At 43.2% G+C, this 24175-nt stretch overlaps 1 long non-coding RNA gene across 1 annotated transcript in view; it reads right to left on the bottom strand.

Moving 5' to 3' along the window:
* Positions 1-3997: 3997 nt before the first annotated feature.
* LOC132527744 (uncharacterized) overlaps positions 3998-24175 on the bottom strand; it is a 116737-nt gene continuing 96559 nt past the window's right edge. Inside the window, exons 2-3 of the long non-coding RNA XR_009543067.1 lie at positions 17004-17088; positions 3998-4537 (exon numbers count right to left, since the gene is read on the bottom strand). This is a non-coding gene — a long non-coding RNA (uncharacterized LOC132527744). The remainder of the gene's footprint in view (positions 4538-17003; positions 17089-24175) is intronic.

The following is a 24175-nucleotide window of genomic DNA, read 5'->3' as shown; positions in this document are numbered from 1 at the left end:
ATGACAGCTTATCTTGAAGGATTATAAAGAGAGGGCATTCTAGAAGGAAATGTTCCATGGGGGACCACGGGGACCATCTGACTTTGAAAAATGATAGGTTTATGACTTAGGTCTAGAAAGGGGCCAGAGTCCTCTGAAAGGGCTGAACAGAAGAACCAAGAGGCTATCTGGACATTTTTTTCTTTTATTTATTTTTCCTTCTTCTCAAGCTAGCTTAGCAGTACCCCATAGTTAATTTTAGAGTCCACTCCAAATTCACAGATTTGGAGCCCCAAACCGGACTGCACCGCCATCTGCCACTAATTTAAATATTTTTCTTAAAATTTTCTTTTTTAAAAGTGTTCTTGAACAATGATTCTTACAAAATATGATACTTAGAAAGTAGCACCGTTATGGCTTTGGTTCTGATGAAGCAGAAGCCCAAGGATTATGTTTCCCTTCAAAATAAAGAGGAGGCAAAGATTAACTGGGAGAAAGAAATGTGTGTTTTATTCAAACGCGACTCTAAGAATCCAGGATGCCTGGGTTAGCTTGTCCCCAACGTGGATCCTGCAGAGGAGACAGATGGAAAAGGCTCCTGGGTTTCAGGGACATCCAGTTTAAGGGGATTTTGCAAAATCCTACAGTCCAAATCTGCTGACATGCCAAACATCATCTCAGAAGGGAGATTCAGAGCCAACAGCAGCCAACAAAACTGGGATATTTCCTGGGACCTGGTCATGACTCTCAGCGTCTGTGATAAAGTATACTGACGGGGAATCCCACTTTCACACAGTGGAAAACAAAATAAAGGATTCTATCTTTAAAACACTAGTTTCGTATCTTTTTTTTTAAAGGAGATGTTGGGGGTAGGAGTTTATTAATTAATCTATTTATTTTTGCTACGTTGGGTCTCCGTTTCTGTGCAAGGGCTTTCTCTAGTTGTGGCAAGCGAGGGCCACTCTTCATCACGGTGCACGGGCCTTTCACTATCGCGGCCTCTCTTGTGGCGGAGCACAGGCTCCAGACGCGCAGGCTCAGTAGTTGTGGCTCACGGGCCTAGTTGCTCCGCGGCATGTGGGATCTTCCCAGACCAGGGCTCGAACCCGTGTTCCCTGCATTAGCAGGCAGATTCTCAACCACTGCGCCACCAGGGAAGTCCTAGTTTCCGTATTTTTTAATGTCAAAGGAAGAAAATATCAATTATCCAAGGAAATGAACTGGAAGCTGCAGCTTCATCGCTTCCAGGAGGCCAAGTCGTCTCCAAAAGACAAGTCCCTTTTTTTCTCTCCAGCAAAGCCATTACTGTCCTTCCCTTGGTGTCGGTGCTCTTGTCACACCTGACACACCACTTTGATTCCCCAGAGAACGAGCAGAACCGTGAACCCTGACCACAGGGGCTTCCTGAGGTCACCGGCACCAGGGGCTCTGGGTAAGCACTCCAGGTGGGCATTAGGAAATTAGTCCTTTAAACAAAACTGCTTCATCATGGCCCCACTCCTACAAACGAGAAAGAAAAAAGGGAGAAGACTCTGAGGCCTATTTCCTCATAAATGTGCTGAAGAAAGACATTCAACTAAAAAGGATTTTTCTGCGGTTCCTGTTGACAGGTGACTTCCGGGGCCAGCAACCTGGAAGAACAGCTTTGGGAATGTGGATACGGGGATGTCAGGAACTGGTTTTGTTTGGTGCTTTTTGACACATCTTTTCTGCCCGGGCTGAGTGTAACCTGCAACCACCTTGGAGACAGAATTATACATGAGCCCAGGAAGCCATCTGACAGGACAGTGGGGAGAAGTAAAAGACGATTGGAGGGAATCCATTTTAGGAAAGCCTTCAAAGGCCACTGCAATCACCTTTCTGGTCTGAAATATTTCCCTTAGAATATGGCGAACGCAAACATCTCCTTGTCTGGTTGGGAAGGGAAACCCTTTCCGAGTCGCTTGGCAAGGAAGACCCAGAATCCCAAAGAATGAGGTGGAGCCCCTGTAAGGGACCCTCCTCAAAGAGTGCTGGCCACTGAAAGTCTGACAGCGCCCCCCTCCCCCGGCCGCTCGCTGTGATGGTGAGAAGGGAAAGTACCTTCCAGATTCAAGGGCAGCAGAACAGTGATGGAGGTGGCGGGTGGCTTGGGGGCGTGTCTCTGTCAAAAGAAGCAGCAATGGTCACAGTAGAATTGAAACACTGCAAGGGAAGAGTGGACACCACTGGGTCCCCCCTGGGAGAGAGGGTACCTGCTCCTGCAGTGGGTCTGGCTACAGGCAGCTTAGTCACGTGTTGAAAAGAGGGGGGTTGGGTTCTATGTTTTTGTCTTGTCATCTAGGTCTTGATGCTAGTTTAAACGAAAGGGGAATTTAAACTGAAATACTATACGCTGTTCACCTTTATGAGAAGGAGGAGAATTGCCCTTCCTTCCTCTTAAAACAGCCTAAAAAAAGGACGAACGCAGCCCCAGGAACAGGGATGGGGCTGAAAAGGGGTCAGTGAGGCTGGGACTGCATGAGAGAAGGATTTAAATAAGTCAGACTCTGTCAAAGTAAAGAACTTCAGAAGACATCACTGTGAAGGACTGCAAAGGGAAGTCCGAGGCCGGGAGAAGATCTGTGCAATAGATAAATCCAACTAAGGACTTCAAAACAAGAGTATATTTCAAAACTCCTTCAAATCAGTGAGGAAAGATCATTAGGTTTTAAAAGATGAACAAGAGACTTGAAACAGCACTTTACACAACAGGGTCTCCAAATGACCAGGAAGCACATGAAGAGTTACTGAACATCATTACTCATGACAGAAATACAAAGGAAACCACGACCGAGACACTAACAGATACCCACTCACACAGGCACGCACACACGCATGCATGCGTGCAGACACACCAATGACCAAGATGAAACAGCCCTGCCGGGACTGGAAAATGGTCCAACCACTTTGGAAAACTGTCGGCAGTTTTATCTAAAGACAAATATATGCGTCACTCTGATCCAGAAATTTCACTTGTAGGTGTAAACCCAGTAGATGTGAGTGTGTATGTTCACCAACACACATGCACAGGAGCGTCTGTAGCAGCTCTACCTGTATAGCTATGGAAACAGCCCAAATGACCATCGGCGGTAGAATGAACCAACTGTAGTATCATCATCGGAGTACTATGGAATGTTGAAGAAAGAGCTACTGCAAAACGGAAAAAAAATGAACAAAATCTTACAGCATAACGCTGAATGAAGTCAGACAGAAGAAGTACATCACATGTGTGATTCAATTTACAAAAAGCTAAAATGATCCAAAACGAATCTATGATAACAGAGGTCAGGTTATCATAGAGGTCAGGTAACAGAAGTAATGGTTACATTTTGGCACTGAGGGGACACTAAGGACCCTCTGAGACACTGAAAATGTTCTAGATCTTGATGTCTGCGATGGTTGTAATGGGCGTATACATTGTGAAAATTCATTAGGCTGCACACTTAAGACATATACACTTCTCTTTAGGTACCCTGTTAGGTTGTACCCCGATAAGAAGGTAGATAAGTAATGCAAAGCCGATTTAAAGTTCTTAAAAAATTATATTTTGTTTATTTTACTGGGGGATGGGGTGGGGCAGGAAGCTGTCCCGGCAGTAATTATTGCTACGCTTGTTGTCAATGCTTCTAGGTTCCGTGGATAGAGCAAAGAAATACGCATTTGTAAAAAATACATCGTGAATTCAAATTCAAGTTTAGGTTATGGGGTTTTTACATAACTTTGGGATTTTGCGTTTGTATCTCTTGTTACCTTGAAAAATCTTAGTTCCTAACGACTTTGGCCAAGTTACTTATTTTGCTTTATCCACACAAAGACACAGGTAAAAATGTCCAGTTTGTGGGTTTTTTTTGTTTTTTTTTTTGCAGTACGCGGGCCTCTCACTGCTGCGGCCTCTCCCGTTGCGGAGCACAGGCTCCGGACGCGCAGGCTCAGCGGCCACGGCTCACGGGCCCAGCCGCCCCGCGGCCTGTGGGATCTTCCCGGACCGGGGCACGAACCCGCATCCCCTGCATCGGCAGGTGGACTCAACCACTGCGCCACCAGGGAAGCCCCAAAATGTCCAGTTTTGTTACTGACTATGTGAGTTCTCATAATAGTTTAGAGGTTCCTTACAATTCTTCATGTTCTTGGAGATGTATGCATCCTAGGAATGTACAGTGAACTACTGGATTTTTTGGTTTTGTTTTTTACCCTGCAGGACTTATTTACTTTATTCTTATTTATTTTATTTCTTTTACAACTGGAAGTTTGTACCTTTTCACTATCTTCACCCTTGCCTCTGGTAACCACCAATCTCTTCTCTGTGTCTAGGAGTTCAGTGGGTTTTCTTGGTTTTGTTTGTTTGTTTAGTTTCCACATTTAAATGAACCAGTAAGAAGCAATGCTGCTACTTGTTCTTCACGTTCTCTTTGCAGGAGTCCAGCTCTGTGTTTACCACCTTATGCAGGAATTATTTTCCTCCCTGTGATTTGTAAGTTCCTTGCTGATGGGCCCCTGGTCTTATTCTGTATTTCTCTGCTGCCCAGCACAGCTCTTGCTATTAAAAAAAAAAAAAAACTACTCAATAAATGTGTTAAACTAGCCCCAAATCACTCAAATCCAGTGTCATTTAGACTTTCCACCATGCATACTCTTCACCTCCTACCTTGTACGTGGGACGTGAAGGTAAAGAATGGGAACAAACCTGGACGATCTTTTCCTCTTCTCAGGTTTCAGCTGATTAAATACGTCAAGTTCTCCACTTGTGGCAGCCAGTCTAAACCAGAGGGTCCCAAGATTGAAGAGCACGGTACTCAAGTGCAAAGCTTCTTAAATATGCAGATTCCCCGGCCCTGGCCCCAAAGACTCCAGTTCACTCAGTGGGGAAGGAGCTCGGGTCTGAACTCTTACGAAGAACTCCAGAAAGTTCTGATGGTCCACATGGCGAAAAACACAGGCTTAGACACACGACGCTTCTGGCCTTGGAGCGATTATAGGACACTGAATGCTGAATATTTACAGGCAAGCTGATGTGACACACCCTCACTAAGGGGAGACATCACAGTTTCAGATGGTACCCCCCGAAGTATGGGGTCTCTGGTGAGTCTTTCAAGAGAGAGCTATCCTGAAAACACCTGGATTAAGTGGTCCCCTAGGATCCATGAGATTCCACCTTTCTTTGGAAACCAAGAGGCATATAAGATCCTTAATTCATCTGAGAAAACAGCCATTATGGTAGAGAGTTCACTTCTGAGGTCATGTGCTACTGAGCACGGGGAAAATAAGGAAGCTCTGTGAGGTTCAAGAAAAGATTCTCTCCTTTTTTTCTTTTCTTTTCTTTTTTTAAAGTTTTTGGGTTTTTTATAATTATTTTTTATTGACATATAGCTGATTTACAATGTGTTAATTTCTGCTGTACAGCAAAGTGACTCAGTTATACATATATATCCATTCTTTTTTTATATTCATTTCCATTATGGTTTATCTCAGGATGTTGAATATGCAAACTATTACATATAGAATGGATAAACAACGAGGTCCTACTGTATAGCACAGGGAACTATATCCAATATCCTGAGAGATTTTCTTTTAAAAAAAATGATATTCAGGGAAATGTTTGCCAATTTCTCTCTAGATAGAGGTCTTAAGGTCATGACACAGACTGACAAGAAGCTGGAAACTCCAAATCAAAACTGGCGCCTTCTCCCCAATTTACATCAGTAAGTTGAGAATGAGTTGTCAGATTCAACTTTCTCATTGTGTTCAATTATTTTATCAGGTAAATGGTGTTCTTTGGGGAAAATATATAAAAACAAGGGACATCGATCAGTTTACAACTTAAGTTTCTTTTAAGCAGTGACATAAATATATATGTAATATATATTATATATATTTATATATTATATATATATATATTTTATATATAGAGAGAGAGACTGAAACACAAGAGACAGAGAGCCAGGGACAGAGAGAGGCAGAGCATTATCAAGTCCTATGAACAGCGGGCTACGATTATACCATAAATACAACTCCCTGAAGAAACCATTCAGAGTCTAGGCACTCCTGTAATGTACCTGACCTGGGTTGCAGCATAAAACCAACAAACCAAAAACAGATACATAAATAAATACATAATAAACAAACCACCTGCAAACACAACAGATGTATGTCACGTACAAATACGTGGCCATCCAGGAAATCTTAGTTTAGCTCCTCTGACTGGAATGTAACACATGGCTTTTTAGTTTTGCTTTGTCATCTGTTTCTTCCGAATGCAGACAAGAAAAATATTCTTGAAAACAGCTGTTAATGGATAGTGACAAGTGGTTTCCTGTGGTCTAAGAGAAAGCCATCAATTACTGACTTTTATGTTCTTTTAAATTCCAGAGGCAAAGGAAGTTCAATAATGCTGTATTGGCTTCATGGTTATTGAGTGAAGAAGAGGAATCATAAGGCAACACTATTTTTTTCCTTTTTGAATGAAGTTATAAATAATTTTTACACGAACACTACGAAATTTCAGGGAATCTCTGAGCTTAAACTTGGCTCCCTCTATCCCTTTGGACAAAACAGAATGACAGAAATGACAGAACTAGGATCAAGTGAGGATTTTCCCAGGACAAGGTCAGTAATCTCGCTCCTCGGAGACCCTGGGCCAGGCGCTTGGCCTCCTTACCCGCCCCAGCTCCATCCCTCCACTGGGGACCTTCTGAAAATGTTTTCTGGCTTCCAGACTCTGGTTTCATGCAGATGGGACAGAACCCAGGAGCTACAATGAGCATCTTGGGGAGAAAGATCTGGAATTTTAGAAGGTGAAATTTAGAGGTGGATGTTTAGCTTTACGGCCTCAGCCTTTCAAATTCTTTCCTCTTCTCTCCTCCCATCACCACTCCATCCACCGTCATCCCCCAGGAGCTCAGGCGCAGCCTCCAACCTCCATCTGTACCTGCCTCTGGGTCATTTCATTGCCCAAAGTTACAAATAAATTGTAGCGGCTTCAAACACGGCCCCTAGCAGGGGGGACAGGGGAAAGCAAAGGAATGTTCTATCTTTGGAATTTAAGGAAAGGTGAGAGGGCCAGGGGGAGAAGAGAGAAGGCTTGAGGGAGAAAGTGAAGAGCTGAAGGGAAGCCACAGAAGGCGGAGGAGCGTGAACGAGCGTCCACGTGCAGTTACAGCTGCTCTTGCTCCGGAACAAGCCATAGCTCTTCATCCAGGGATGTGCTCGCAGGCACCTCCTAGAGGAGTGCCTGCCCACGTGGTCACAGCCTTCGCTCTCTACCCTGAGAACTCCACTGTCTTATCCGTGGCACTTATCACTGCCTGAAATTATGTCTTATATTTATTTCCTTGTTTATTTTCTGTCTCCCTCACTGTCTATGAGGTAGCGTCTTTTTCTGGTTTACTGCTGACTCCCCAGTTGCTGAACCAGTTCCTGAGACACAGTAGGTGCTCAATAAATACTCATTGAGTTCAAGAGTAAATGATGGAGCAGATGGATGGATGGAGTCTGGTTTCTGCAAGCCACCATGCCTCTGTACTGGTACCCAGGCAGTATCAACCCAAACTCAGAGCTGTACCCAGGCAGCACCTACAAGACTCAGAGCCTAGAGCTAGGATAAGCAATGGATCTGGTTTACCCAGGATGGTCGGTGTTCTTGGGATATGAGACTTTCAGTGCTAAAGCTGAGAAAGTCCTGAGCAAACTGGGATAAGTCGGTCACTCTACCTAGAGACTCCTAAAAGTCACAGCTTACATGAAAGGAGAGTGAAGTCAAGGTATTTTGTTATCTTTTCAAGGTCACCTCAGGCTGGCTTGCCCCTGACTGAAGGTCACTGCTCCTTTCAAGGTGGTCTCTGGTACCCGCCTCTTCCCTTGCAGTCTTCAGTCATCACATCTACTCTTCATAGGTGGGGTCCTCGGGATGCTAGCACCTCTGATACTGCTAATCCTGGATATCTACCATCCCTTGTGGTTTTTCCCCACTCCCTCACACTTTAATTGTGCTTTTATAATTTAACCCTCCTTGAATTATCTGAAGTTGAGGGAGCCACTATTTCCCACTGAGACTCTGACAAGAGGGGGAAAGGAAAGTGTAGACATATGCATTATGAGAAATCACTAATATGCAGAGGTAATTAACCTTTATAATCCTCAGTTCCCCGCCCATGAACCTATGGCCACCTCTCAGGGCTATTATAAGAAGAGATTAAGGAAATCTGCTTCATGTCGTTTGTTAGCATATCAAAAGCACTCAGAAAATTTTAGCCACTGTTCTTTTAGCCACTCTTCTTCATAACAAGACCAACCAGGAGGAGGGATCCGGCTTGTCATCCATCTGAGAAGGACTCCAGAGTTTCACCTTTCCAAGTGGCATGAGGCAATGGGTAGAAATACCCTAGATTTAAAAATTCAACCATGCACCAGTTACTGTTTTCTTACTATTGTACTTTAGGGCTTTGAGTTATGCCCTTAATGATCTATATGTTTTGAGATTTAGTGGTTAAGTCTGATGTCTGTTTTGGGAGAGGTTAAGAATGCGGGCATTGGTAGTTACTTTGCAGATTTGCAGGAAACCCCCTACCTGAGGGATACACTCCACCTCCTGTCCGGGCTAGGCTGCTGAAATATACAAAAATCAATCGGCCACTAAATGGAAATAATTTTGAACTCCAGAAAAATGTTCTCCTTTTTCCCATTTAATGGTGTAGTGACCTCTCTGCAGACCCTGGATGGAAATGGGCCATTGAGAATGTCTCCGGGGATTGCATAATCAAGGAGCCTGAACACTCAGAGCAAGAAAGACTTCTTTTCTTATTAAAAGGGAAAAAGGTACATTTGGATTTATAGTACCAAGTAAAGTGCTAGCAAGGAGGTGAAAAATCCATGATGAAATAAGGCAATTTAGGAAGGACAGGGGGGTGCGCAGAGCACGCAGCTTACTCCAAAGCACGTGAAAAACACACGTGCCCACATCAGAAAATGCTTTGCACGTAACTTTCTAAGAAAATTGGGAACAAAGAAGGAACATTTGGGGAAATAATGAACACTAAAGTGCCTAAGAGCAGGGCCAAAATTAAATCACGCTGTAGTGTATTAAATAGTATTCCCCCAAAATTCATGTCCACTCAGAACCCCAGAATGTGTCCTCATTTGGAAATAGGGTCTTTGCAGATGTAATCTGTTAAGGGTCTCAAGATGAAATCTTCCTGGATTTAGGTATCCATGCAAGAGAAAGCAGAGGGAGATTTGGACACAGGGAGACGCATTGACACATGGCCATAGGAAGGTGGAGGCAAAGATTAGAGCGGCTTCCAGAAGACAAGGAATATCAAGAGGTTCAGGAAACTGGAGGAGAAGAAGAAACCTCGCCTAGAACCGCTGGAGGGAGTGTGGTCCTGCTGCCAAAGGCACATTGATCTCAGATTTCTAGCCTCCAAAATTGTGACAAAAAAATTCCATTGTTTTAAGCCACCCAGTTTGTAGTAATTAGTTATAGCAGCTCTAGGAAACTAAGACACATGTTAAAGTTCTTTACCTAGTTTATACAGCAGGAGCTCAACAAACCGTCTAGATGAATCTGCTGCACTCTAAAACTATGGCAGTACCACAGTACTCACACTGCGGTCTTGTCTCAAAGTGAAGAGCCAGCACTTCACGTTTCCTGTTTTAAATTTTGCAGCCGGTGCATTTCATGTAGAATGAGCCTGGAATTCAGAAGACGGAACAATGTGACTGAGATTGACGTGTCTGCTAATCAAACCTGGCACTCTATTTCCAAACTGCTCCTTCTAGCACAAGTCGCTGAGTAACTATACCCAACAGGAGACTGGTACCCAACACTGCAGGGATGTGTGTATTACCCTCACCTGTCTCAAGCAGGGCCCTGTTAGGACATGCTATGACTCATCTTTGCCGTGTGGGTCATCCATCGATCTGGGATAGAATTCCAGCTTAGGACCCCTTAGCTGTTACTGGTCACAGTGAGGGAGGGCTGCCTGCGTAAGGGAGGTGGGGGTCTATTGAGAATGAGGCATCTCCGCTTCCTGAGGGGCTGGAGGAGGGCAAGGAAGAAGCAGAAATAGAGAAAGCATGTGTCTTCTAATACCCGGGGCAAACTATAACCTGGAAGTTATCCGTTACCCTTGCTCTGCTGTGCAGTACCCTGCCCAGGAATGACTGGGACTATCTTTAATCCCAGTGTATTGAGTGAGGCCACAGTGATGTTCTCTTCTCCACTTCATGGCTGGTGAAGCCGTGGACTTGACGTCCAGTTTGCTCTTCCTTCTTACGTTCCTAAATCATGCTATTTGCTTCATTGCTCGACTGTGCTGATTTGATTCCAGGTTGGCCAAACACGTAGTTAGCTACTGTGCTATTATTCTCCACTTTCCCCTCCCCATTGCTCTCTGCCCTCTTCCTGGGCTCCAGGACATCCACCCCCACGGGCTGCATCAGCCATGCCCTCATTGCTCCGGTTGTGGTTAAGTAGGAGAGGTACAGCCAGGAGACAGGAGGGTGGGAGGAGGGAGAGGGCAGATCAGGGTATTTATCCCCCTCCCCGAGCCCTCCCTGCCAGGCCTCTCTTGGGCCGTGTCTCCATATCTCTACAGCCACAGCTCTTGCTAGAGCACCTCTCACAAGGCTAGAGCTCTGCGGGTCCTTCAGGCCTGGGGCTGGAAACTGCTTTCCACTGGGGCGAGTTCCAGCTCACTAGCCAATACTTTGTGGCTTCCTCAGCTGTGCGCCCACACCTAGAAAAAGTGCTTCCCTTAAACCCCTTTTCATTTAAACCCCTGATCCAGTTACCAATATTAATCATGATTTACATATTTAGTACTTTGCCCAGCTACATGCATTAAACACACACACACACACACACACACACACAGAGCCCCTCTATGTTATATGAAGAGTACGGCTTCAGAAACAGAGACCCCCAAGTAAGCCGTCGTGCCCTTGGATTGCTCTGTTCACTGGGGTTATTTAGTCTCTATGTGTCTCAGTTAATTCATCTGTGAAATGAGATCATAATATATACCTCATAGGGTTATGATGGAACAGAAATGAACTAACACAGCACATCTCTGTGTGCCTTTCCCCATCCCTTCATTCGACGTCACACATATATTCCAGACCCTGCCTGGCCGTCACCTCTGCACGGTCTGACCTCTGTGCTGTCTGACCTCTGAGCTGACACCATCTGGTTGTCTGACCGGTATCCAGGAGCTGTCATGGCTGTGGCCTTCACGAACCAGTCTGTTTTTGAGGCCAGTATTGGAGGGTGCTGGGGCCCACCTGCCCACGTGTCAAAGCTCTTTCCCATAAGAATTCACTCAAGCCTCACCACCTCCATATCAAGTGGGATGGACATGCAATCTCTGGCGGCGGGGGGCTGGGGGGGCGGTCTCTGAGGCAGAGGGATGGGGGAAATGACCTGTCCACCTTCACCCAAAATCCCAGTGGCAGGTGTCTCGTCTCCTGGGCAGGGGCTCTGTCTCCACCCTGCTGCCTCCATTCTCTCGGAGGAGAACCCACCCACCATGTGGCTTCTGGTTTGCTTGACCGGGTGTGAGATCTGCCTGAGAAGATGATGACAATGACAGCTCTTTTGTCACCAACCCCTGGCCAGGGTGAGGAGGTTGGAAAAGAAACTTTGGAGGAAGTCAGTGTGGGCCCAGCCCCAGCCCCCAACGCCCCACCCCACCCCCGCCTTGCCTGCAGAGACCTGGACGGAAACACATTTACTTCTCAAATTGATGAATTGGCAGCCGGACACCCAGCTGCTGGGTGTTTCCATCCTGATTGAAAACCCCGCGTGACATGTCCGTGAGCGATAAACTGCAGAAATCAGTGCTAAGACTTTGTTTGTCCCTCGGCCCTCAAGAATCGTGCCTCGGTGGACACAGCCGTGCGCGAGAAGATATAATCAGAGTGAGGGAGGTCTAGAACAAGTGCTAAGCTATTTCCGAAGCAAGGGGGGAAGTTGCACGCATCCCCAAAATTTCTGAAAAAGAGAGAAATTAATTCAGAAAATGCAAACCAAGGCAAAATAGAAGGGGAAAACTTCTTACTGAGACTTGCCACTGGAGACTTCACTTTTACGATTCATTTCAGCAAAACAGAAAGGAAGAGAAACATTAATATCTCCTTCATGAACTATATAAATGTAGACGCATAAAAGGAGGTGAAAGAAAGAATCCAAGCCACGTTCTTACCAAAGAATCTGTAAGAACAAGATATGTGGCTGTTCACAATCCCAAAATATTCAATAAAAGGTTTAGAAAGAGTTGCTACAATTACTTTGTTTAGAATTTAGTTTTCAGATTGAATCTATTTAATTTTTTTAAAAACCTGAATTTACAGAACCCCCTCAGATCATGACTGCTGTGCCCATTTCATGGCTAATCCTCACGGCGGGGGTCGTTTGTGTTCATGTCATCATCTAGACTGACAATTAAGATAGTGAAAATGAACAGATCCCCCGTGCCCACTCATCAGACAAATGTGAGGCTCTACCTCATCGATAAAATCTGCCCTTACTTTCTTCTCAATTTTAAAAGCAAACAAGCCCACTGCCAAAACCTGAGAAAACAAGGACAATCACAAAGAAAATTAAAATAGTCAATAATTTCACATTCCAGAGATACTCGTTGTTAAAATTGGGGAAATGCCTTTGCATGTTTTTCTAGTTCTTACATCAATAAAATAAAGAAATAAGATTTAGGTATTAATTATATGTGAATATAAATTTAAAAATATAAATAAGTATAAAACTCTACAATTTGAGTGCATTTTAGTTCATGATATGACAACCATAGTTTATCAGTCTTCTGTTATTAGTCTTGTTAATCTTTTCAAAATTTTCAGTTATAAATCAAAGTGCTCTTTTTCATGTTTAAAATATATTTAGTCTCCTGACCTTAACCGAAAAGAAAACCCAAAACGTTAAACAGCTAAATCCCATGCCACGCTTCTACAAATTTTCCAGGCTCCAGGACCTTTGCATGTGCCATGCTCTCCATCTGAAAGGCTCCCTCCTTGCTGTTCATCTGCCTACAAACCCCTGGCTTCTGGTGGAAGGCGCTTAATTGTTCAGTCCCGTCAGGAAGAGAGGACTTACACTTCACGCCCAGGAGGGAATAACGTGGGAAGCATAATTCCGAGACTCTCTCCCTCCTTGCTCTGTGCTCCCCAGAGGTGTCATGCGAGAGTACGGCACGAATATTGCAAGAATATTAGGGAGCACATCTTTCCCGAGTGGATGGAGTTAATGTTAAAGTCTCACGCTTTCCTGTGACTTCCCTCTTCTGGACTCTTGCTTCCCTTGTACGTGATATGGGGGGAGGCTGGCCATGGTCACTTCGGGCCAGGTGAATATTTACTATTCAAACTCAGCCTCCCTCTGGCTGTAGTTCACAGTCTTCATATGAAGAGAATTGGAAAGTCCAGGGGGTCAAACTTTCATTCTTCAAACTAGCTTAATTAGTTCTGAAGTCAGAAGTGGACATTGCGATACCTGTCTGATTTCTACATGTAGAAATCGAAGTATGCCTCAGTGTTCTGACCTAGTTCAGGACACAAAAGCTTTCCTTGGACCACATCTCTCACAACAAAAGTAATCATTTATATATACATTTTATAGCACTCAACACACTGAATCACAATTATCTATTTCTCTGTGCATATCCCTTTGAGTCTAAGACATCCTTGGGGCAGAAATTGTATCTTCTTTATCTTTTTTATTTCCAGCACCTAACACAGTATGTGGCACACAGGAGCCACTTAATAAAACTTTGTTAAATAAGTCAGCAGCAAATTCTTAGCAGTGTCACATATTCTTAATCAATCAGACCAATTTTTAGACAAATAGGTTCCCTAAAAATATTAGATTATAATGATAAGAAGCCCTAGAACAGTAATTCTCACACTTTAGCATGTTTCACCATCATCAAGAGCATAAAACAATTACTGGACCACCTCCAGAGCGTCTGATTAGTAGGCTGGGACCCCAGCATTTATATTTCTAACAAGCTCCCAGGGGATAGGGATGCTGCCGTTCTGGGGAGAGCACTTTGAGAACTACTGTCCTAGAACAATGTCTTCCAAACTATAATCAATATCCCCTCTGGTGTTTGCTATATTTCCGAATACCACTACGATATTCTTACCAGAAAAGGTGGTCACAGAAATCAGACATTTCACACATGATTCTATTGTAGCAAATCCATCCACAGACAAGTGGAATCATTGGACTTGAGCCGCACTCACAAGCAAACTTTGGAATGAGATGTGAAAACTAATTTCCTGGCCATTTCTTCTGTGACCCAGCTGAATTATTGAGTAGCTAAAACAATTTTCTGGAAAAATCTATCCCGAGATACCTGAGTTGCTCCCTCTATAATTTTAGCTAAACTTCACTATTTAATTCCTGACTTTATCACACACTCTAGGACCCTCTTCTTCTGAACATTGTAATCTGGATACAGAAAGTCTCAGAATAGCAATCTCTCAATCAATAGATATTAATTAGGTACCCACTAAGTGAAAACCAACCTGGAGGTCCCAATAGAGAGAAAAAGAAATAAACTATTTAGTTGTTGTCTACAAGGATCTTATCAGCTGGCTGGGAAGATAAGAAGTAGATACAAATTTTTTTTTTAAAAGATAGCCCAAAATTCCAAATAACAAATGCTAATTGTCAAAGAATGTAGACAAGGGATGCTAAAGTAACTTGGAGGGAGAGGAGGATGGCTATCCAAAGCTAGAAGAAGTAAAGAGAAATCATATTTAAGAGAGGGCACTGCAAAGCAGCAACTGAAGATAGAAGAAGATTATGCCCGGAATAAAGTTCCAACATTATTGAGATCTTGAGACCCAACCCAATTGTAAAAGGAAGTAGTAGAAGTAGGACACCTTGACTTCTATAAAAACAGCAAGGGTGTCTTTGTCAATTAGCTATTGGCTCGCTTCTGTGGATGACATTGGTCTGGAATAGTACGAATGTGATTCCTCATTGCCATCTGGCATTTTCTGGCTGAGAACAGCTCTTGTGCTGAAGTGCAAGAATGGCAGCAGTTAAAATAGCACAGAGAAAATGGTGGCCTGTGTTTACTGATGTGTCTTAGCATATAGAAGTAGGAGTCAATAGCTACTAGACTTTATAGAAACTGCATTTGTTTTGGAGACCTGAGGCTCTGGAATGCCTTTCTCCACTAGGCGATAAAATTGTTTGGTAACTTACCGTTGGAAAAAGAAGTTACAGTAGAAATGAAACAAGCCCATGACAAATAAAAGCCCTTGATTTATTTTTGGATCAGGCATGTGGCCACCTACCCCTTCATTTGTTGGAGCAAACACCAGCAACAGTGATACCATCAAGGGGTTCCTTAGTTATTGAAAACCTTGTAGAACTCCCTAAAATAATTCTGAAAGATAATCTTCTGTTCATTGGTGAATATGCAACCACATATGGAATCAGAAATAGAAAATATTGAATATTTCTAAGTCAAAGGCAGGAGGCACTGAGATAAGTTATAATTGCTTTAGTATCTACACTAACAACATCAGATTCGCTGGGGATGAACAGAGCACTGAAGAGGCTAGTTACTGCCTTGTTGCTGTCATGCTCTTATAATTTCCCCACATCTCTGTCTTTGGATAAGGGACATGACCAGACTACTGTGTTTTTGCCAACAATCTCATCATCCAGAAAGCAGCTCTATGGGCAGTAGTGGACAAGACTCAACCTTGGTCAATCAGATTCTCTCTCGTAGGAAGTGTATTCTGCACGCTGAGAGACTGGGGTCAGTGACTACCAGGAACCAAGACACCAAGACAAAGTCATGGAGGCTCGAGGCTGGTGGCCACATTGAGCCATAAGCAAGCAGAGGATCCAGTCTGTGTGGGAAGAAGGCTGAAGGATGCTGGCCGTGCAGCCCGACGGGAAAGCCGACAAGTGGCTTTCCAGGTCTTAGGGAACCCAGCCAACTGCTAACACTGTGCTTCTCATCAATACTTAAAGGGGGAGCTGAACGTGGCAGCTGAAGATCCTGAACCAGGGTATGGAAGCCTTTATCCATACAGCTCAGCTTATGTAGCCCAACAGGTCCACGTGCTTGGTTTCAGAACCTGCTCGATGAAACGTTCATAATCCTCATCAATGTTTTTTCCCTTGAGCAAAACGAATCTTTATAGTTTTTAAGTGAACAGACGCCAATTGCTGGATACAAACGGGACCCCACTGGCCCCCTCTTAAAATGTAGAGCCCCTTGGGTTACTGAGAGAAATCAGCTGTCCTGCGGCAATGGCATCAACGCACCAATTTTTTTGTAATCATGAACTTTTCAAGGAGTGTTTGCCCTTCCCCTATAACGATTAGAGACATTTCCACATAACGTGACCATTCTACACGCTCGTAGCCTCCAGGAACATCAGTGGTGGGCTCAGGAATCCTCGTGAATGTCGTGTAATACAACTTTGACAAAGCCCTCTGTGAAAGGGGGCATGGTGAATGACCAGTCCCTTACAACTGGGGGCTATTTTCTTCTTGTACTCCAGTGATTCAAGAGGTCTGTCGTAGTTTCTGTGGAATGGCCTTCAGAAAAATCCCCCTGTTTGTCTCCCACCCCCGCCCTGCCCTAACCCTCCAAACCTATTCCAGGCTGGATGCCATCTTGAATTCCCCCACATAACCCACTGGGTATACGTTTACGTTTGAACATACGCACTATGGCATGATGGTATTTTTGAAACATTAACTGATTTTTTTCCTTCTGATATCTTCCCCCTCTACCCCCTGTATCTCCTATTCCAGCCCACTCCCTTACCTCTCTGCAAGCAGACAGTCTTCTGGATTCATTGCCTCAAGAAAGGGCAGAGGGTGTTTTAGGGAGAGATGAAAGGTCTATAGATCTGTCAAGAAAGGGAGACCCCACACAAGTGCAAGACACCAAAGAGATAACTACACCTCAGAGGGAAACGGTACCTAAAGTACTGAATTTCCCCTCTGGACAAAAACTCACATAAAGATCTTTGAAAATGTCAGCATTCGTGTAATGGATAGACTGGCTCCTCCTCATATTCTGGGCTCCACGATTCTGTTGCAGCCTAGAAAGGAAGAAAGCCACAGTAGCGGGTGAGGTTCAATTTTCTGTATCCTACTTAAAATAGAGTTTTAGGGTCAGAATTAAGTTCGTGGAAAGGAAGTAAGTAAAGTAGAAGGTACACTTTTTAAAACTGAACCTTACACTTGCAATCTCAGTGTTCTCTAGTCCTGTAATCAAGTAGGGCCTTGATATAACCCTGAACAGCTTGGGTGGATTGGTTTATCTGTGTTCTCCTACAGACACTCTGGAGTATCTGTTTTCTGTGTACTAGAGGTCTTGTTGGCAAGAACACTTGTCCCATGTATGAAGGACCAAGTTTTTCTTGAAAGTTGCTCATTTAATAATATTTGTGGCACACTGTAAGGTGGTCAGTGAGACCAAGGTCTTTCGATGAGATTAATAATGTAGGTTATTTTCAACTGCTTATCAAAAATGTTTAAGAGACCGTGTGTACTGCTGGGTTTTGTCTAAATTTCTTTCATTTCCTTGTTTCCTTTTAATTCTTTCTTTTTCCTTCCTTCCCTCCTTGCTTCCTTCCTTTCTTGCTTTCTTCCTTCCTTTTTCTTTCTAACCAAGATTCTATTCTTGTCTCCAGAAATATCATTTTAAGCAGAGGAATATAGATAAGAGATGAATAGACTTTGACCAATGACATTCATTTTCAAAAACACCATCCCAGGGTGAGGACGTGTCTGGTGCAAAACGATTGATTGAGCATATGAGAATGTTACCCTCCTTGCCAGAGATTCCACTAAAATGACAGTGTTGTAGCGAAGAAAGAAAGAAATCTGTAGCAGTGAAGAAACTGGGAAGGAAGGTCTTTTGTAGACGAAAGACTTCAACACATTTCTTGAATATAAAAGCAGATGGAAACATGTAAGTGGATGAAACAGAGCAGAGGAAGCCAAAACCCAAATGTGAGTGTGAGGACTTCATGGGAGCAGCTGCCAGTCACTCTCCCAGAATGCCCTGAGCATCTCGGGGTGGAGTGAGTTGTCCCCCTTCCATGTAGGCTTTTACCTTAAGAGGGAGGAAAAATAACTGGAAACTCTTCTCTAAAAGAAATGAATGAACCAGCTGAAGAGGGATCTGTTTTAGTGTGAGTGTTGGTCTCCTTGTCCTGCATTTTTGGCAGGAGATGAAGCAGACTGTCCAACCCCAGGCTAGTTCCCTCACGTACATCCTAAAGCACAACCTGTCGGTTAGTTAGTCCTGTGTATTTGTGTGGAGTTCCTTGTCTGCTTTCCCATGCAGGAGAGAAGACTATCCCACAGGATATCAACTCAAATTCAGAAAAAACCCACACTGACAGTTATCATTATGAAATTAACCTTCACTCTTTTTTAAAAAAAATTATTTATTTATTTATTTTTGGCTGTGTTGGGTCTTCGTTTCTGTGCGAGGGCTTTTCTCTAGTTGTGGCAAGCGGGGGCCACTCTTCATCGCGGTGCGTGGGCCTCTCACTATCGCGGCCTCTCTTTTTGCAGAGCACAGGCTCAAGACGCGCAGGCTCAGTAGTTGTGGCGCACGGGCCCAGTTGCTCCAGGTCATGTGGGATCTTCCCAGACCAGGGCTCGAACCTGTGTCCACTTCATTGGCAGGCAGATTTTCAACCACTGCACCACCAGGGAAGCCCAATCTTCACTCTTAAACATGAATGTACCAACACGATCACCAGACATTTGAGGACAACCACTAGAAGGAAATTAAAAGGTCAAAACATATAAAGTCTCGGGGCTTCCCTGGTGGTGCAGCGGTTGGGAATCTGCCTGCTAATGCAGGGGACACGGGTTCGAGCCCTGGTCTGGGAAGATCCCACATGCCGCGGAGCAACTAGGCCCGTGAGCCACAACTACTGAGCCTGCGCATCTGGAGCCTGTGCTCCGCAACAAGAGAGGCTGCGACAGTGAGAGGCCCGCACACCGCGATGAAGAGTGGCCCTCGCTTGCCACAACTAGAGAAAGCCCTCGCACAGAAACAAAGACCCAACACAGCCAAAAATAAATTAATTAAAGAGAAAAAAAAAACATATAAAGTCTCATAGGAACAGAAATAATTCAAGAACTAGAAGACTTTTTAAATATTTAATGAATATCTTCAAAGATATTTGAGACAATATCATATTCATAAAACAAGATTAGTATGATTGAAAAGGGACAAGTAGAGAACAGGAAAAATTCTTATAAATTAAAAATGTAATACGTAAAATATGAAGTTCAAAAGAAGGGATGAAATAAAAAGCCAAAAAACTCCCTTAATGTTTAAAGCAAATGGCAAAGAAATAGCAAATTTGAGGGATAAGATTTATGGAAGATTAATGCAGGAGTTGCAGAAATCCACCAGTTGGCTAAGCGAAATTGCAGAAAACGGGAACAGAGAACATGGATGGGAGATTTTTTTTTAAAGAAATAATAGGACATTTCTTCAAACTGAAAGAGGCAAATCCTCATATTTCAAAGTCTATTGAGTACTGACCAGGATGAATGAAAATAGCTATACAGCTAGCAGTACATCTCTTGCAATTTCAGAATACCAGTGATAGAAAAAAAATTATAAAACCTTCCAAAGGAAAATGCAAGGAACCACCCAACTTTTCCTTAGTCACATTAGATTCAGAAGACAATGAATCAATGTTTTCAAAATTCTAAGAGAAAAAAAAATTCTGAACTCAATAATTCTATACCCAGGCAAACTAGCAATGCAGTGTGAGAGTAAAATAAAAATAATTTCAGACGTACAAAGACCCAATTTATATACTGTCTGAGGAAGTCTTCTGAATATATACTGCTGTAAAACCAGCAAGACCAAAACGATGACATGGAATCCAGGACTGGTCCTTAATCCAGGAGGTCACTGAACAGAGGTCCAAGGATGGTGAATGTGCACAGGTCTGGCAAACAACAGGTCCAGATTAGAGCATTCTGGGAGGGACCTTACTGTGGAGGGTAGAGGGGGGATAAAGGGATTTTACACAGTAGTAATTACTGAAAGGCTGAGTATGTATGAAGTTATAGTAGAGACCTAAGATTCTTTTTAAGTAAGAAAAAAGAATTCCAATTAGAAGCACCTGGTAAATATAAGGGAAAAAAAGTCAAGGTCCAAAACTGAGGGCAGGAAAGATATGACTTGATTTTGAATGACTGATAAGGTGTAAGAACAGAAAAATCCATAAGACCTTGAAGCTAGGAACATTCTGTTTCAAGTACACTGGGAAGCATGACATTAGACCTATAGGGCAGGAAATGTAACCATTAGCTCTTCTCTCGTCTCTGAAGTCAACATTTATAGAGTCTTAATAATGTCAATGCTGCTTATTAGTTTTCTAGTTTTAGAATCCACCGAGAGATAAAGCACAGCAGATTTAATTATGATTATAGAATAGAATTTAAATGTTATCAACTTTGACAAAGTAAAAACACAGCTACAGCTGGCAGAAGATGGGAAGTGAAAGGGTGATAGCAGATGGAGGGAAGGGTAGGGGAGCAGGATCCTGTAAGTGCTGAATCAGGAGATAAAGTTTATGCGAGAGGAGGGTGGTGGTTACTAGTGGCTGGGGTGGGGGAGACGCTGATCAAAGGGTACAAACTTTCAGTTATAAGATGAGTAAGTTCTCGGGATCTAACGTACAGCATGGTTATTATAGTTAGTGATACTATATTATATATTTGAAAGTTGCTAAAAGAGCAGATCTTAAATGTTCTCACCACAAAAAAAATGGTAATTATGTGATGTGATGAAGGCGTTAGCTAGTGCAATACTGTAGTAGTTATTATTTTGCAACATGTAAGTGTATCAAATCAGTATGTTGTAGACCTTAAACTTACACAGTGTTATATGTCAATTATCTCTCAATAAATCAGGGCAGAAAAGATAAAGTTTATGGAATATTAATAAATTTATTATTCGTATTTAATGTTATAAAGGCAACCAGCAGAAGAATTAAAAATTAAAATATAATCGCCAAAAATTGAAAGGAGAGGAGGTCAGGCGTGTATAACAATAAGATAGATCCTCATCCCCAATGGCAGTGGTCAATATCTTGATCAAAACGACCAGTAGTCCTTTTTTTGCAAACAGCAGAACACAGGATGACAAGTTTAAACAGGAAATCAATTCCTTAGAGGGTCCTGGGCAGCTCAGAGAATCTCCTAGAAGCTCACAGAACTGGCTGAAGTTTCACACAATTCTGAGCCCTGCTCCGCTGCAGACGTGGCACAGGAGTCCTGGCATTAAACTCATAGGGAAGGCAAAGCAAATGTCAGCTCCTTCAATGGCTCTGCAGTGACTGGTTACATACAGGCTGCTCTTAGGGAACCCCCCAATGCCACCCCCGTGGTTGGCACAGGCTCTGCAGCCCCTCCCAACGACCCTCAGTCCTGGATGGAAGAAGTTATGTCTCTGCTGCCCCCAGGAGCTGGAAGACTTCTGCCACACTCAGCAGAGAAAGTGGTTTCCCTATAATACCAACTCCTTCACTCCTCTCCCTTCTGGGTTGCAGCCCAGTACCCTGCAGGTGTATCTAGTTAGCAAGCCTGTGCCGCAAACTTGCTCCTTTCTGGCAAGAGAGGCTGGAGAATGAGTTTGGGCTTCTGCCTGGATGAGGTGGGACCCATCACATGGAAAATCTCCAACTAGAAAAAGGTATTCAAAGGACATCGAACATCAGAAACCTGCTCATCACACCCAGTGTGATCAATCAAGAAATCAAGTAATAAGTGTATTTAGAAACACAGCAACAATAAGGATCACGTTTGGGAATACGGCCTTTGTTGGCCAGAAAAACTAACAGGAGAGCCAGGTAAGAGTGTTTACCTCTGCAGAGTAGATTGCGGTGAGGACAGGAGTGGCAGGAGATGAGAGCTTTTCCTTATAAATCCTGCATTCAATTTTATTTTCCACGTGCATGTGTTACTTGGATGAAGTTCTTAATTTATAATGTTAAAACTCACCCTTGACGTAAATTCAAAAGTACCAAAAACCCTACCAGCGTTACTTGCCATACACAAATTCCTACTTTAAAAAGCATGTAGTTTCCTTATATTTAAACATTAGCCAAATGCAAGTTGGTTTTGAACTCATCGGAAACCTTTTCTTTTCCCATAAATGCTGATTTTCTTTTTAGCCCGTTGTCCGAAGGAAACACAGGGGACAGTACAGCATCCTGTCAAACGGTGGTGAAGCTGGGTTCTTTTGTGACCCAGCAGTTTATTAGAGTGAGACCCTGAACTGCCAAGAGCAGGGCCCCAAGCCCAGCAAGTTCTGCTGCACGGAAAACTGCCTGTTTCAAAAGCAGCGCACACTCCACTTCCTGCTTCCTGGATCTTCCCTGAGATGTTTCCTAATAGTCCATCTAGAGAACAAGCTGATACTACTTGACTTTTCTTCCTGTTTTTCTGCTTTGTTGTGCATAAGAGCTGTAAAAAATAGCTAGTTTCATAGCTAGTTTTTTCTATGAGCCGTCATTACTCGGGTACCTTTTCATTGTTTCTTTAATTCATTTATTTAGCTAAGTTACTGAGCACCTGGTGTGTGCCCGACAGTACTCTAAGCCCTGGGAATATAGCAAAGGGCAATACAGACTGACCCCCTATGAGCACTGCAGTTGTGTAAGACAGACCAGTGGTTAAGCCTAAGAGCTTAGGACACAGACACATAAGGGTTCAAGTCCCACGTCACCATTAACTAGTTGACTGACTTTTAAAACACTTACCTCACTTCTTGTTCCTTGGTGTCCTTGTTTTGAAATGGAAATATTATTTATCTCAAGGGATTGTTGCGAGGATTAAACAACATAGACGTAAACAGCTGACGCATATTATTTCAGTGAGGGGCAGGAACAGGCAATTATGACAGAGTTATACAGCAATAAGCCCTAGAACAGGTTGTAAAAGGGATCCACAGAGGCCACCTGTTCTTGCCTGGATGAGTCAAAGAAGGCTTCCCAGAGGAAGTAAGATCTAAGATACAGATAAATAAATGAGTAGGATTATTAGGTGAGAAATGAGAGAAGTGTTCCAGCTGTAGAGAACAAGGCCAAGAGATTTTTTAAAAGTATGAATCTTACAATTACATTCAGTGTGGTTGAACATGGGAGATGAGTCAAAGACTAACCAGAAAGGGAAGCAGGGACCAAATCAGAGATCTGTAGACATTTTAAAGGTTTATCTTTCTTCTAAGAGCAATGGGGAACCATTAAAGGGCTTTCAACAGGGGAGTATTTTGATCAGATCTGCTTGTAGAGATGTCACTCAGGCTGCAATGTAAAGCATGGATAGGAAAGAGGAGAGGCTTGACACAAGAAGACCCACGAGAAGGCTTATACTGATCTAGAAAAGAAATAAATAATTGTGGCGGGTACAAAGAATAGTAGTGGGGACACAGGGAGGGAGAAACCACAGATCTGGGCAAAAGATTTAGTGTGAGGGCAAAGGAAGACAAGGGAGTCAGGGATGATTCAATTGGATGGACATGGAAACATTCACTGAGATAGACAACACAGTAAGAGGAGCCTGTTTGGGAGTGAAAGCAATGATTTTAATTTTGCACCTATGGTGTCTGGGATGCCAGTGAGATATCCAAGTAAAGTAGGCAGAAAAAGATGTGTCCAAAGCCCAAGAGAGAACTTGGCTGGAGACAAGGTAGAGATACCCTAACAGCATCTCTTTCCAGAGGTTTTTCTTTTCCTTGTTGAGAAAAGTTGCCAGTAACTTCAATGTCCTGGAACAAAGAGAAAATCATCTTAATGCAGATCTTTCCTATTTGGTGAAGAATATTTTGGTTGGTTCCCCCTTTAGTTAGGTAAGTGTGGACCTCACTGTCTTATTAGAGGGGTATAATAAGGCCTTTGTGTTTTAAATGTCTTTTAAAAAACTGCCTATACTATTCAAGAGAGTATGTGCCTGAGTGGGAAAGAGTATTAGTCAGGATAAGCTAGGTTCTGCTGTGGTAACAAATAATGGGAACAATGTTAGTGGCTCATGACAGCAAAGTTTCTATGTTTCACTCTTGCTATATGTTTATGATGGGTCAGCAGAGGGCTCTGCTCGTGGTATATTCTCAAGTACCTATAACGACAGAGCGAGCACATT

The sequence above is a fragment of the Lagenorhynchus albirostris genome, chromosome 10, assembly GCF_949774975.1.
Source record: "Lagenorhynchus albirostris chromosome 10, mLagAlb1.1, whole genome shotgun sequence".
NCBI lineage: Eukaryota > Metazoa > Chordata > Mammalia > Artiodactyla > Delphinidae > Lagenorhynchus > Lagenorhynchus albirostris.
Note: the sequence above shows the minus strand (reverse complement) of the source record. Positions and strands in the feature narration are given on the sequence as shown.